This window comes from Macaca thibetana, chromosome 7 (assembly GCF_024542745.1).
Source record: "Macaca thibetana thibetana isolate TM-01 chromosome 7, ASM2454274v1, whole genome shotgun sequence".
NCBI lineage: Eukaryota > Metazoa > Chordata > Mammalia > Primates > Cercopithecidae > Macaca > Macaca thibetana.
In genome coordinates this window covers 40,674,726-40,691,422 of record NC_065584.1, presented here as the reverse complement: position 1 = coordinate 40,691,422, position 16,697 = coordinate 40,674,726, and the positions used below count along the sequence as shown (strand labels likewise).

Here is a 16,697-nt window from a genome sequence, read left to right as displayed (position 1 = left end):
ATGTCTTTGGCTTTGAAAACTAAACATCTTTACTAATCGGGTCAAAAAAGTCTGTAGGAAAATCACCATTCTTGAGTCCCGTGTTCACAGAATAGTCATGAGGGAGTTATTTTAAATTTCACCAAATTATTGTTAAGTCACAAAAAAAGAATTTGGTAAAGGCAGATTTTCCTAGAATAGAGTTGAGTTTTTGGAGTCTTATTACATAACTTTAAAATGCCATAGTACCTATTTCTTTAGGCCACATTTTTATCTATCAGAGATGGTGTCAGGTTGGTAGTAAGGCTTATTTAATTAATTTGCCAAGTTCAGACATCTTGGAAAGGAGAGATAAAGGCAAGGCATGACATTACTCTTTATAAATATGACTTACTGGAAGAGAATGCAAATTTTCATCCTTTAAATCCTTTAATCAGCTTTATTGAGTTACCTAATATATTTGGGTGATATAGGAGACCCCGAAAGAAAGAGGAGCTCAGGAAGCATTATAGGACAGAATGATTAGCATATGCACAGCAAAAGTAGTTTGTGAAAGGGAATTTGGTTTTTTTTTTTTTTTTTTTTTTTTTCATTCACTAAGTTGAATTTAAGGGCATATTTTGAGTCTTATGGAATCCATTTTAAACATCGTGATAGCATTTCCCTTGCATTTTTAGCCATTTAATTATATGAATAAGTGCTTGCTACCCTTTACAGTTGCAGCTGTCATTCTCCAAAGTAGATTCATCCACAATATTTACAGTCTTAAATCCTAAATCTATTGTATTTATTTAAGGTTTTTTAATAGTATTCTTTCACCTTCAGGCAGCACCTCCCTGTGAAAGGATTTACATTTTTATTCTCATTTTTAATGAGAATTATACAGCTAAGATTTATAGAGAACTTGAGGGCTTTTTCTACAATGTATTCCATCATCAGAAATAGGCTAAATTAGAAATAGAAATGGAGAATATATGGTGATATCCTTTCCATTAGCTTTGAAAAATTCAACTTGTATAGTCACATGTATATGATGTCAGAGTGTTTTATAAGTATGCCTGATTTATCATACTGACTTGCTTCTTTTTAACTTAAATATCTTGGGAACACAGACTCATGTTTCATTTTTCGATGACTTATTTTATGTCCATGAATAAGTGTCAATGCATTGGTTGATAAGTTGAAGTCACCTATACCCTTTGAATATATGTGCTTGCATCACTTTCAAATCTACCTTTTAAAGTGAATTTGACTTAATTTCCATGTGACTCTTATTACTAGAGAAAGCAAATAATTACAAAACACAGTAAGGGTTATTATATAAAATAATTTTATTTTACAATAAAACAGTTGAATATGGATTTTACCTAGAAAGACTAATATTATATATATAATATATGTATTATATTTCTCCCTTGGAATTGACAAGGGAGAAAAAGTAGGTATATTGGTACTCAAGTGTTTTGTATTTTAAGAGGAAAAGAAGAATAAAAAAGGGGCAGTGGAAAAAAGAGAAGGGAAGAAAGGATAAAATAAAAAAGGAAGGAAGGAAACTACCGTAGTTTTTCATTTCTTTTTCGACATCAGTATTTAAACAATAGGTCACTTGTTCTAACTTTCCCATTTTACATAGTTGCAGAGCATAAGCAGCAACTTACAGAACAAAGGTGAATTCAGAAAGACTTTAAACATATTTTTGGATTAATGTTTCATGAAACCCTGAATGGAATTCAGATTCATGTGGTCTTTTTATAGCCATAGTTTTCAATTATATTAGCAATTTTCCTTGTCCTATTTCTATCTGCCTCAGGATACGAAAAAAAGGGTCTATTTTTGAAATTTTGTTCATACCATTCTGCACCCAGTATTGCCTGGAGTCATGAAAACCCAGCTTGCTGCTATTTTTTCTCTTTGGCAACTTGCTGCTATACCAACACACAGCAATTAAATCTAATTCTGTTTGGGCTACCATGCTTAAATGTTCTTGTCGAGAAGCGTGGCATGAACTAATGCATGACTCTGAAAAGGCTGCTGTGTGCGTCTGCACTGAAGAAAAAATTCCATAGCAATCTAGCCCCTTTGGATTTAATATTGAAGCTTTAGATTAATGGTGAACTTCTGTGTAATGTTTGACAAAGAAGGGAAATCCCTAGAAATGAAAGTGTGAACTGAGGTAAAAATGGTCTTCAGTCAGATGCTGCTAAATTAATCACTAATAATCATCAATTGTGGAGGTTAGGAGTCCCTTCAAAGAATGCACTTGGGTGGAAGAGCAGGAAAGAGAAAAAAGGTTGCCAGTGAGACCTGAAAGAGATTATATGAGGAAATGTTGAGTCAGTCTTCATGTGTGTGCTGTCTCAAACATTTGGCTCAGAGTCTGAAATATTTTGGGTCAAATTAAGACTGATTTTAATTGTCTTACTATACAATTTCGCAGCCTAATCATCCAGCATAAAATATATCAAAAATGACTTAACTCCCTCATATCCATGACAATTCCAAACTGTTTTTAATAAACTTTATAATTGCCTCCAGTATTTTAAGTTTATTAGGAACACTGGTTTGATGTTTAAACAATCAGCATCCTTCATTAATTCCATTAAGCATTCATCTTACTTTAATGTATACAATTTTTACTTGGTAGAAAATAAACCAGATGTTATTTTTCCAAGTGAAAATAAATCTTTTTTTCCTTTTACATTACCGTTTCACCTTGAAAATATAGGAAGTAAATAAATGGTCCCAAAATTTGGCATTTATTTTTCTAAATCATGTTTCTGGGCTATGAGTTACTAAATTTTGCTTAATTTATTAACATAAATACAGTAATTGAACCAGACAACTGTCAGTTCCTCCAACCTTTGATAGGTGGGCTGATGAAATATAAATAAACAAAAAATGTTGCATGACCAGCAGCTCTGGATCATCTAAATGACATCCTTTAGTTCATTTCCCTTTCCACATACCAAGTTTATCTATAACTTCACCAATGTATTAGTTTTAGAGCCATGCAGCACAGTTCAAGAGTTAAAAGGGAAAATCAAAATGTTATTCATTCAACTTCAACTGCTACCATATGGCAAAGGTCTCTGTCATTAGCCATTCTTACTATTACAGGTCAGTGACAGTAGCATTTCTAAAGTGCTCTTGTGCATGTTAAGTACCACTCTTTCAGTCAACCTATGTCATGCACTGCTTTCACTTGCAGTTATCTAACTTTCAGACATAACTGATCTCTATTTCTGATCTGAAATGTTCCCCAGCTAGAGTTATCTACCTGGACTTTGCTTTATAGTCATATGTCCTGTTAGCTGCAAATTAATGATGAATGAAAAAGAGGGAGGGGTGATGGAAGAGAGAGAAGGGAGGGATGGAGAAAATAAAAAAGGGAGGAAGGAAACTAGACATCATTTTTCATTCCTTTTTTACTTCAGCATTTAAAGGATAGGTCACTTGTTCTAAATTTCCCATTTTAAGTAGTTGCAGAGCATAAGCAGCAGTTTATAGAACAAAGGTGAGGTAGTAAAGGCAGTCATACTATGTATGTGCTAGAGGGAGTCATACTATGTCATTTGCTTTAAAAGCTGTGTCTGAAATCACTTTGGCTTCCTTTTAAACATCCCACCTGCAAGGAGGAAATACTTGCAACTGCTCTTAAGATTAGTCGACCAGGCATGGTGGCTCATACCTGTAATACCAGCATTTTGGGAGGCCGAGGTGGGTAGATCACGAGGTCAGGAGTTCAAGACGAGCCTGACCAACATGGTGAAACCCCACCTCTACTAAAAATACACACACAAAAATTAGCCTACTCAGGAGGCTGAGGCAAGAGAATTGCTTGAATGCGGGAGGCAGAGGTTGCAGTGAACCAGGATCACTCCACTGCACTCCAGCCTGGGCAACAGAGTGAGACACAGTCTCAAAAAAAAAAAAAAAAAAAAAAAAAAGATTAGTCATGATGTGGGTCAAAATACCTGGCTTTTCTCTTACACATCTTTATTTATTTGTTTATTTATTTAAGACAGGGTTTCTTTCTGTCACCCAGCCTGGAGTACAGTGGCGCAGTCTTGGCTCACTGCAACCTCCGCCTTCTGGACTCAAACGATCCTCCCACCTCAGCTTCCCAGGTAGCTGGGACTACAAGTGCATGCCCCTATGCCCAGCTAATTTTTGTGTTTTTAGTAGAGACAGGGTTTTTGGGCTTAAGCAATCCTCTCACCTCAGCCTCCCAAAGTGCTGGGATTACAGGTGTTAGCTACTGCACCCAGCCCTTTTTAAATTTTATAAGCTATGCCTTTTGATTACTGCCTATTAACTTAAAAGACAATTCCAGATCAGGGGTTATGTTTGTGCTTTTACAGTCTGCTTTATGTTTTGAAGGTTGAAGTAAAAAATGTGAAGACAAAAAAATGCGAAGAGAAGAATAATCTAAGAATCCCTGTCCCATTACTTATTACCTCATTTACATTAACGCACTTTCTCACTGCAGTTTCCTACACTTTATTTTTTCTTGTGCTTCTTTTCTCTTTCCTTGTGTGTTTGTCTTTTTTGTTAGAAATCACCTGTCTCTTCATTTGTAGCTATTTCTTTTCCTTTCCTTTTTCAATGAATAATAACCCATTTCAGCCACTGAGAAAGAGTATGAACCTTAATAATTGTTATTAATTACTGTGTTTCAGTGTGCTTCAAAGGAACAAAATGGTCGTGGCATAGCTGCTTTTATGTTCTGGTACACTGAGCCTAAATTCTAGGCAAGTAGCTCACAGGAATATAGGAGAGGTAACCTGGGTGAAACTAACATAAATAAATTAGATACAATATTTCTAACTGTAAAAATTCTGTGCATCATATAATGGCCCTGTCAAAAGACTATTTATAAACAGAATATGCCTTTTTCAGCTTGAGTTAAAACATAACGTTAATGGGTCTAGGGTTACAGACTTGTGAATCTAGTTAGCTTCACAGCTGTTCTATGATAGACCGTAAACTGATCCCAAATGTCTAATTGTAGATGTGTATGCAGGGGAAGGACTGAGGAACAATACATTGATGGCTCAAAATAAATCTATAAACAATTGAATAAAACTGGTTTGAACAAATAGTAAAATGGTCTATATTATACTAAAAGGTTTGAATTCTACAATTTTTTAATCAAATGACATTTTCAATAAGAGTTTCTGGGGGTTTTTGTTTGTTTCGTTTTTGTTTTTGTTTTTTTAGACGCCCAGGTTGGAGTGCAGTGGTGTGATCTCAGCTCACTGCAACCTCCACCTCCCAGGTTCAAGCAATTCTCCTGCCTCAGCCTCCCAAGTAGCTGAGATTATAGGCGCACACAACTGCGCCTCACTGATTTTTGTATTTTTAGTAGAGATGGGGTTTCACCATGTTGGCCAGCCTGGTCTTGAACTCCTGACCTCAGGTGACTTGCCTGCCTCGGCCTCCCGAAGTGCTGGGATTACAGGCATGAGCCACCACACCCAGCCGTGTTTTTCTTTTAGATAACTTTTGTATTGTTTTTCATACATTCAGTAAAGAATATAGATAAGCAAAGATAAAATTACCCTTGAGCTCCTCCCATGTTAACTGCTATTAACTTTTATCAGAAAGAAATAAGGATGGTGAATTGAAGAAAAGAGAAGAGAAAGTAGGGAGTTCTACAGATAATATAGAGTAAGTTAAGAATAGGCCGGGCGCGCTGGCTCACTACTGTAATCCCAGCACTTTGGGAGGCCGAGGCGGGCAGATCACGAGGTCAGGAGATCGAGACCATCCTGGCTGAGACGGTGAAACCCCATCTCTACTAAAAAAAAATACAAAAAATTAGCCGGGCATGATGACGGACGCCTGTAGTCCCAGCTACGCGGGAGGCTGAGGCAGAAGAATGGCGTGAACCCAGGAGGCGGAGCTTGCAGTGAGCCGAGAACGCACCACTGCACTCCAGCCTGGGCGACAGAGCGAGACTCTCTCAAAAAAGAAAGAAAGAAAGAAAAAGAATAAAGAAACATATGTAAAACAAAGAATTACCATTTAAAAATTTCCTACATGGAAAAGTTTTAAAAATTTTTCCAAGTAGGAATTTTTTAAAACATGTGGAATGTAAGAGTTGGAAAGCTCTGATGGATGAATTTCTGCAGAGTTTGATACAGTTATATTGCCCATGTGATAACTGAGCAATGCAAGGCACAACAAAGCCACCTGAAGCAACCCCAGGAAGGAAGCAAATTGGTCAGTGGTGAAACTGTCTAGGACAGTGGTTAGAATTTAATAGCATTCTCAGTTCAATAAATATTTATGAAGGAAAAAAATAATGAAAAATATATATGGGTTGAAAACATTGGCATTGTTTGTTCTTAGGATAAAGAGTACAAACGGGTATTTAGATGATGTCAAATTCTAAATTTGAGAAATCCAGGCTACAGTGTTTTGGGGTGTTGAAAGCCTAATGTAAATGTCCTTTGGAAAATTTGTTGTTTTTTTTTTTTTTATAGTTCCCATTATTTAATGAAATGTTTCAAATATTGTATATAGTAAACAACAGATAATATAACAAACACCCATCTGGTAACCATTTAGATTTAGCAAATTTTAATGTTTTACTATGATTTATTCAGATCTTTTGATATATTTTTAGGAAACTGAACAACTGTGACAAAGTTCAAATTTCCTTTGCATGGAATTCTCATATAAGAACAAAACAGATAGAATATTAAGGGCCTGGCACAGTGGCTTATGCCTTAATCACAACACTTTGGTGGGCCAAGGCAGGAGGATCACTTGAGCCCAAGAGTTTGAGACCAGCCTGGACAACATAGGGAGACCCCTCCTCTACAAAAAAAAAAATTATCTGGGGGTGATGTCACATGCCTGTGGTACCAAGCTACTTGGGAGGCTGAGGTGGGAGGATCACTTGAGTCCAGGAGGTTGAGGCTGCAGTGAGCTATGATGGCACCACTGCACTGTAGCCTGGACAATAGAGTGAAACCCTGTCTCAAAAAAAAAAAAAAAAAAAAAGGAAAATTAGGATTGCATTCTTTCCACATATGTGACATATGTTGGCCTGGCATTTGAATAATGCTGTATTTCCCAGGATCCTTTGTACTCCTATTTCTCTCTTTCTGTTTATATTTATTTTTAAGTAATCTACTGGTTTGTAGTATAACTTTAATGATTTTCAGTACGTGCTACGAAGATAGAATACACAGACCCACTAAATAAGTGTGTATGTGTGTGTAGTGTATATAAATACACAGATTATATAATATACTTTTGATCACTTCTGTTTGTTGTGCTCAGATTACAATAAAATAAACTGATCAGAAACAGGCAAGATGTCTCAGAACTACTCTGGCTAATCCTAACTAAACCGCTGTGTACATCTATACTAGAAATATGTAGGAAATCAAAAGGAACCAAACTGGAATGCAAATGAAACAAAAATCACTAACACTGAACCAAAGCACCTCCTGGCATTTTTAATAACATTGTTCTGTCCCAAATGAAACTTCATGTACTTTGGACATGGAGGTTAATGACTGCTAAAAAAAAATCTTTATAATTAAGTTTTCTCTAGTTTGATGGTTATTATATTCCATGTGATGCATCTTTCCATAAATTTTGAGAATGCCTCAACACTTATAGATACAAATCTAACTGTCAAGAGAATACTAACAACTGTAGTAGCTATCGTGGATCAATAACATGATATCACAGCTTTAATGCATAAATTTATTTATGGTAAAACGTCAATAAACAACAAAAATTGTACTCTGTCTTTTAAGAGATGCCTTCATTGACTTTTATGAAATAGCAGATTTTTTCCCAAAAGGTACTTTTTTATCCCACTTTGCTGGAACCCTAAGTCTGAACACCTATGTGTCTTTTTATTACCGATTTTTGGCCCTTCTGACCAACTACAACAGTCTTCTTTGATATGGAAGAGGTTACGAATAGTTCCAGGCTAGGAGGGATTGAGGAGAGTAATTTCAGTCTGTATCATAGTCATTATAGCCATTATTATTGTCACTTTCATTATTATCAGAATAACATGTATTTGTCCTTTATACAATGTTGGGTATAGTAACAAATGCTCTACATGCATTAGCTTATTTTAGTCTCACAATAATCCTATGAGGTGGAAACTCAACAAAATATTTGAGCTTTTGCACACCTCTAGCTGTTTCCTCAGCCTGGAAAGTTCTTCCCCATGATCTTCATCTGGCTGTCTCAAATCTTAACTAAAATGATACTTACTTGGAGAAGTCTTCCTTGCTTACTCTGTCTAAAATAGCTATACCTTATCACTACTTATTCTTTTATTCCATTACTGTATTTTATTTTCTTTATAGCACTAACTGCTTTCTGAAACTATCTTATTTATGTACTTATTAGTTTACGTGCTTATCATCTGTCTACTACTATTAGAATGTAAATTCCAAGATAGCAAAGTCTTTGTCAATTTTGTTCATGTTTTACCTCCAGCACCTAGATAAGAGCCTGGCATTGGCTCTGGGCAACTGAGCTTAGCTCAACACAAATTCTTTATTATTGTTGTTGTTGTTGTTCATTTCTTTTTTCCACATATTTGTTCAATAAATGAATAGTATTATCTTGATTTTTGTAGATGTGTAAACTAATACTTGAAATAATTTAGTCAAGGTTATTTAGCTAGCCTAACTTCCTATGTTTTGTCTGTGGAAAAGAGGATTCGCTACATACACAAGTCTCTAGCTTTAGCCGATCTAATTAGTGCATGTCTCTGGACCTGCAGGTGTAGGGCTTATGTTAAGAAAAAACTTTACATACATCTGAAATAATCCTACCTATATTGCTCATCCTGAAAATGAGTTATATATTATTAAACTGTATTTGTTAACTATTACTTGATTAGATCATGAGAGGCTTGATTAGCAATATAATGTATGCCATACATAGCTGTAATACTAGGCATCAGAATGCCTAGTTCTTATCTATTTCTTGAAGAAACTTTTCTACACACTTTCTAAGCTGTTGCCACTTTACTAATGCAGTATAGACATATATTTGTACATCTTTCATGTGCCTTATGCATGCTAGTTAAGCATTTAGAAAAATAAAGTCACAACTTTTTCAATCAATACTAAAATATGATTTAGAAAGGAAAACAATACAGCCACACTGAAATGAGTAAAACATTAGGGTTTTTTTTACTGAACAAATAGGTGATAGGACACGGCATTTAAGAATGAAAACTAAGAATATTAAATCTAATTAAAAACTCAGCATTTCAAACTTCATGCTTAATGAAAACAAATGTGACTTTCTTCCAGAAGTGCCAAAAAGTACATAATAATTACAAATACTCAGTAATTCAAGTTTTTATATTATTGACTGTATCTATTCCTTGGCCTCTATTTTTTATAATTAATATTTTCTGAAAACTTCCTGTTCACATACTCACCTAAATTAATCTTACTTGATCTTACTTTTGAGAACTGTCAAAATCACACAAGTGCAAAACAAAGAAAAAATCAACATTTCTTATTACAGGTCTAGTATATCATCCAAACAAAAGGATGATAGTAGGAAGAACAATATAGTAATAGCTAACAATATATACTGTTAACTCTGAGCTAAACACTCTCTATGCAAGCACTTTACATGTATCTCTAAGCAAGGACTTTACATGTATTCTTATTTTCTTTGCAAATATTCTATGAGATAGATGTTATTATTATCTTCATTTTATATGTGAGGTTATGACTTATACAGTGTTATACAGCTAATAATGATAGAGCCGAAATTCAAATCTAGACAGTTTGTTTCCAGAATGCTATTCCCCAAAGTTCCTTTTGTTACACCATTCTCCGTCACTCCTACATTCAAATCCCTATTCTCAGTGGTTCTCATCGCTAAGAGAAATAGTCAAGAGCAAAGAGGCAATGAAAATGCAAGGTGTGATTAGGAATGCAATGATTGTGATTGTTAGCTTAGAAAGGTAGAGTGATTGATAGTGTACAGATATTTAAGTTTGGAAGTCAAGAGAACCAAGTTCTATTACTACTTTGCTGTATGACCTAAAACCAGCAATAATTCCGGCCTTCTAACCTTTAGAATGAAGAGTAATTACTCTGTAAAATAATCAGTTATCCATCTTAAGATTGGGAAATAATGAATAATCTGAAATTCCTCTTAGCCAAAAATACTTCATTTAGCTTTGTAATACATTATATAATTTGGGTAGTAATTTTTCTTCATATTTATGATCAACATTGAAATTTTCAAAACAAGCACCAAACCAAAATTATTGTTGTTACCAAGAGGAGACCAGCCTGGGATTTGCAAAATTTCCAGAGGTTACTGAGCATGGTCCAACTTGGAATTAAAGCTTTATATAGGATATATATTAAGAACATTTAACATTGATGATTAAATTCATATTTTCTTGAGTCATGGTGATAACCAGTTCTAAAGAATAGAAAGTGTGTTCTACATATTTTAATATTTTCTTTAAGAACAAGTAAGGAGCTCACCAAGTTACCTATAAAGAAGCATAAACAAGCTTTGATTTTTCAGTGGTAATTATAATTAACATCTCCAGCTATATAACCTGACACACTTCCAACTTAAGAATGGGTCAATACTGAAAAGGAAGTATTTTTCACATTAACCTAGAACTTAGGAAAGCTCAGTGGAATTTAACAATGAAAATTTATATAACAGTGGGAAAACATTTAAGAATGGTCCCCTGGAAAAGATTTATAAAATTGTTTTGCTTATAAGTATTGTCTGTTTGCCAGCATACTCTTATGTTATATGTAGATTTTAAAAAATAGCAGGCCGGACCCTATGGCTCAAGCCTGTAATCCCAGCACTTTGGGAGGCCAAGGCAGGCAGATCATGAGGTCAGGAGTTCAATACCAGCCTAGCTAACATGGTGATACCCCATCTCTACTAAAAATACAAAAATTAGCCAGGTGTGGTGGTGCACACCTGTGGTCCCAGCTACCCGGGAGGCTGAAGTAGGAGAGTTGCTTGAACCCAGGAAGCGGAGGTGCAGTGAGCCAAGATCATGCCACTCCACTGGAGCCTGGGTGACGGAGCAAGACTCCATCTCGGGGAAAAAAATAAAGATAAAAAATAACATTGCTACTCTCTATCAGTGAGCAATAAATGACTGAAAATTCAAAGAATAAATGGTTATGGATACATACACACGTGTGTCTGTTTTTATGTGTGTATGTGTGCGTGTATGGAAGTTTACCTTTGATTAGAGGTTTTTAAATGTGATTACTGTTAAATGATTAGTTCATCTGAACTAATGGGAAAGGCGCAGCTGAAGCAGAATTTTTTTTAACCCTGAGGATTTAATAACTTTTTTAAGCAACAATGTTCCTTTTTTATTTCTTGTTTTGGTCTATTAAGTGGGCATTTGTTTAATTCGGTGACGAATTTTATATAATTTTCTAAAAAAATAGACACCTTTTATATACGATTTGATAAAAGACAGCAAATAGAGGTGGGAAAGGTTTCATATAGCTATAATATTCTGCAGATAAAAGGAGGCTTGGAAATTATCTGGCTCAGAGGCGTTTAACCTTTTTTCTGCCATGGACCCATGTGGTAGTTGGTCAAAGGCTAAAATGTTTTGAAGTATATAAAATAAAATATATAGCATTAGAAAACGAATTCAAATCATGATCAAAATAACTCTTAAACTGTGATATAATAATAAATGCCTATTTTTAAATGTATTAAATAACAAACTAGGAGCAGGTCTAATAACTACTATAATTTGAAATCATGATAAACATAAAAAGATATTTACAACCATTGAAGTAAGATTTTCTGTTAATATTACTGTGATTTGTTGCTTGTGCTCATAATGAAAGAAGATAAATATTAATTAGATTTTTAAATATAAAGATTGTAATTTCATTTCTCTGTCCCAGTGAATGGACCTTTTACCCACAAGATTCTCTCAAGGGACCCATTGACCTGAGTTAAAACCCCTAGAAACATCCATATTTTGCAGATAAGAAAACCAAGACCCACAGAGAGGAGACAACTGTACTAAAATCATACAACAGAGAATTAGATTAATCCTAGCAGAGCTAATCTCACACCTTTACTCAGACTTTTTCTGTAGCTTTAGTCTGGAAGTTGGCAATTCGTCTATTATTTGTCACTGATTCCTAGCATGATTTGTAGCAAATTCTTTTTTCTTATCGTGCCTCAGATTCTACCTATATAAAATATATGTGACTTAAAATATTCATAAAGATAATAATAACAGCTTCAATTTCTATTTTATTTTTACTTACAATAGTTTTCACTTTCACTTACACTATCCTACTTAGTTTTCCCCGTATTATGGATAAGGAAATTAAAGCTCTAAATGTTAAATGTCACATCCAAGGTTGCACAGCTAGGAAGAGGAAAATCCAGTACTGGAAATCATACCATGGGACTCCAAAGGACATCCTCTTTATCATGCTGCCTTTCGTGCCATAAATAAGCCAGAACTCTTTGAGTTCTTCAGTTGAATATGTGCTGTGATATCATAAATCTAATTAAACACATAAGAGCTATTATTAAACTCTAGTGAGCCAAATACTTGCATCCTAATTTATTCCAATAAAGTGATGCATGAGTGGAACCATGGAAGAAAACTTTTCTAGAACAATTATCCACTTGTGTTTAAGAAGTAAGAAGAGAAAGAAATAGAATGTAAGAGTCTAAGATTGTAGAGTTATTGGCTTAATGTTATTTACATCAAACTTTTGCTTCTGTTTCAGGGTAGGCTAAAGAGGCAAGTAATCTGAGTAATTGGGTCCCTTTTTCTCTCTCCTCTTAATCTTATGAGTAGATAATCCTCAAAGAAGTTCATTCTTTCAGAGACTCATTACTCTTAAATAAATTTAATAAGGTAGAAAAACTAAAGTCAAAATAAGCCATGATGCATCAAAAATTTCTATAATGTCTGTCATTATAGTGACCAGACCATGTAAGATATAAAACATCCTGCTCTCTTAGGAAATAAGGAATCTTCTTAACCTAACCTGAAACCCTTGGTATAGAAAACTTTTACTGGACTCCAAATGTCACTATGTTATTAACCTTAAATAATATTAATTTCGAAATTCTTGAGATCATTCTGTAGGATACCTAGATATCTCTTAACTATAATCCACATACTTCTCATATTATCTGTCAATACTATCAGGCCCAAATAAGTAAAAATTCTTTGTAAGCTGATAAAACAGGTACAGGAATGGCTATGATCATACTTATACTATTAAAAATAAATTTTAGTTTGCTAAGATTGAAAAGAAAAATAATTACTACAAAATAAACATTCAGATTTAGCAAATGTTTCCTCTGTACAAAGCAGTGTATTTCATGTAGTGGGAAATAGAAAGAGGATAAAGTCATGAGCCTTTTCCTCTAAGAACCTGCGGTCTACTTGGGGACTCATATCAGTAATTGGAATATAAGTAACTATTAACTCATATTCTATATTATAAACTTCTATAAGTCCTATATTAGAAGTTCAAATAAGATGCCTTGAGAATCTAGGCAAATCCCAACCTAGATTGTAGTGTTGGTTGCACAGCCATATAACTTTATTAAAAATCATCAAACTTTTAATACTTTTATATTTAATATGAATGAGTTTTATGGTAGGTAAATTATATCTCAACACTGCTAAAAGAGTTTAGAGAAAGAAGAAATTATTTCTGATTGAGGAACTTGGGAATTTTTTCTTAATGGCTGGGGTAATCTAAGCTGAATCTTAAAGGACAAGTAGTATCTGCATCAGAAAATAAGCAACAGTGTATTCCAGAGAAAGGCAACAGCTTGTCTCAGATCTAAAAGCTCAAGAATACAAGGTAGTTTCTAGAGGAGCTGGTTGAGACTTTGCTCCATGCCGTAGATTATATGACTTGCATGCCTACCGTGCATATGGACATATGGCTATGACATTTCCAAAATGTTCTGGCCTATCCCTACTGAGAAACATATAACTGTACATAGAATTTTCTCCCTCTCTTTGGGTTAGAAACGAGAGCTTGCCTACATTATAATGAGGAGGGTGTGTAATCACAGATTTATTTTATAGCTGTCAGTGGCACCACTGATCATAACAACTACTGACATTTATTTTCATTTTTATAGCTTAAAATCACTGATAAATGCATTATCTCCTTTGAGCCACAATCTTTATTTTTCATGTGAGAAAACTGAGATTATGGGAGGGCCCAGAGCCTAAAATACCAAAGCCACATTAAAGGGAAAGTCAAGATATTCTGGCCTGCTAAGAATAAAAGGACAGAGAGAAAATGAGTACATGATCATTGAACAGTTTAGACATCTGGTAACTAAATTGGGATGTACACATGAATCAAAGCTCATCTCACACAAAAAGAATAAAATGGATAATAATATGAAAGCAAAATTGAATTTTTTTCTGAAGAGCTGAAATAACCCTATTATTGACAGGAATAGCCCTTGTTAAATACCTTGTATTGATAATAGAGAAGAGTACTTAGGAAACAGTTTCTAAATAGCTTTTTTGTTGTTTGCTTTTTTAACAATGTAAAAAGATTAAAATTTAAATTGTGTCTTTCCAAAACAGAGGACTTCTCAGATTATGTAAGTAAGCAGCTAAACAGAAACTTAATTTCTAATTTAAAATGTGGTTAGTGGCCAGTAAAGTCATGTTTAAAATGGAAAGATAGTTTTCCTAATGTCCATCAAAGAAGATGACTTATTTTGTTCTTCACTTTGACCCCATCTGACCAAGTGCTCAGAATTTTTCAATATGAGCCATACTGTATACCATTTACAAGAAAAAGGAATACAAATTAGCCTGGTGAGCAGCAAAATAGGCAATTTTTTGAAACCTGATTTGTGTTAACCTGCAATCAAATGTAATTTCCATTTTAATACTTATACATTCTTATAGTGTTATGAACCTATTCTTAACACGGGTTTTATTTTCTTTGTTTCTCTCCTCCCTCACTTCTGTGAAATGCAGAAGGGAAAGGATGTTTGTTATTCACACATTTGTACCCCTACTAACTGGTGTTACAGTACATCTGGCTTCCACTGGAGAGCCCCTGACATCGCAGGGAACGGTGATCAAAATTCCACACACTAGCTTCAAGCTGGGGGCTCGTAGCTACTGCAGCATTGAAAGGGAATCTTTTCCTGGCTTCTTTAAAATAAGCATGGTGATGGGATGGTTTAAGGGAAGAACACCTCTCAAATCACATGACCACTGCTATGCTTTCGTGTGTCCTGCTTTCTTCATAACAGCTTGGCACTACATTCTTTCCCCTGTATCTTAGTGGGCTTGTGTGTGTACAAGTTGGGTGGAGGGTGGGGAGGTAAATGGATGGTTATACATTATGCATGCATCTTTCACTGTTAAAGCAATGTGCCTTCCCTTATATGTCACGAATTATGGTCACAGATTAAATCTTCTGTGTCCTGAGAGATTGGGCCATCTCTCTCTTTTTGGTGTGAGATTCATGTGTTTGGGTGTGTTTTGATGTTTACACCCTCAATTGTTCTTCATGTTGCATTTAACGTAAGTTGAAATGTTCTCCCATAAGAGTTAGCTTTTCATGTTGGGCTGAAAAAGTCTTCATTTCTGTGTAGCAATTCATGTTATTATAACCTATGGCTTTCAATTGTACCTCCCATAATGAAGAGCTGACTTTAAACACTGTGCTATTCTTGTTATGACCTAAGCATAAGGTAAGTGATTTCTCTAACTGTATCTAAAGATTCTTGTTGTTTGTTAAAATTTCCTCAGCTTTTTTTAAGGCATTTTCACTTTTGTTCCTAACATTTATTATGTGCTCTCCCTTCTGTTTTTCTGTTTCATATTTTAAGATTTCCTAATGAATGATGTGATCTTCAGCAAAAATTATATTACACATGTAAACACATGTTGAAATGAGTTATTTGATGTCTCAAACAATCTTGATTAGTAAATGAATACCGTATGTTTTCATTCAGTGCCTCATGTTTTTTATTTTCTCCATTGATTTTAATATAATATGCTGTTTCTACATGTTATTTTAGTTTTGATTCCAGTTGAAAGGGGAATTGTCAATACTGTAAAGTCAGATGTTAACTGAAGTAAAATAACATGATCCAATAGAATAAAGTAGAAGGTAATCAGATGCCTTACCTTTTATTTCTAATCCCTGACAAATTTAATGTTAGGCCAAAATCTGTTTTATTTTGCTTTCCAGGCTTTCCTTTTTTTCCCATTGAGTAAAGCCAGGGTAACAGAAGGAAAAAACAAGAAGCAATAAAACTTGAGACAGATCTGTGTTACCTTCTTTATAGTCCATATGTATAAGAACAATAGTTGTTTCTCAAGTTTATCGTTTCAAGTGTATGCCATTAAATTGTGAGTTAAGTAAAATTTTCATTTTGAAATTGTATAAAATTAAGTACATATTATAAAGAGGACTAGTTTCGTGGTACAAGAGAAAAAGTTATTTGCTACATGCATAAATAATAAACAACATTTTTAAATTTTTGTTTTCTTCAGTGGTGTATAGATTGATTGACTGATTGATTTATACACACACACATACTCAAGATCCCTAAAGAAATTCTTATTATCATTGATATGAAAGTGATTCTCCCCAAATCTGGTTCAAATAGCCAATGTAATATAAATGGGAAAGTATTTATTATACTGCTATTGGCAATTTATG

At 34.4% G+C, this 16,697-nt stretch overlaps 1 protein-coding gene across 20 annotated transcripts in view; it reads left to right on the top strand.

The window, feature by feature from the left end:
• The window catches only part of GPHN (gephyrin), a 736,147-nt gene that overhangs the window by 550,959 nt on the left and 168,491 nt on the right, over window positions 1-16,697 (top strand). The window lies entirely within an intron of this gene.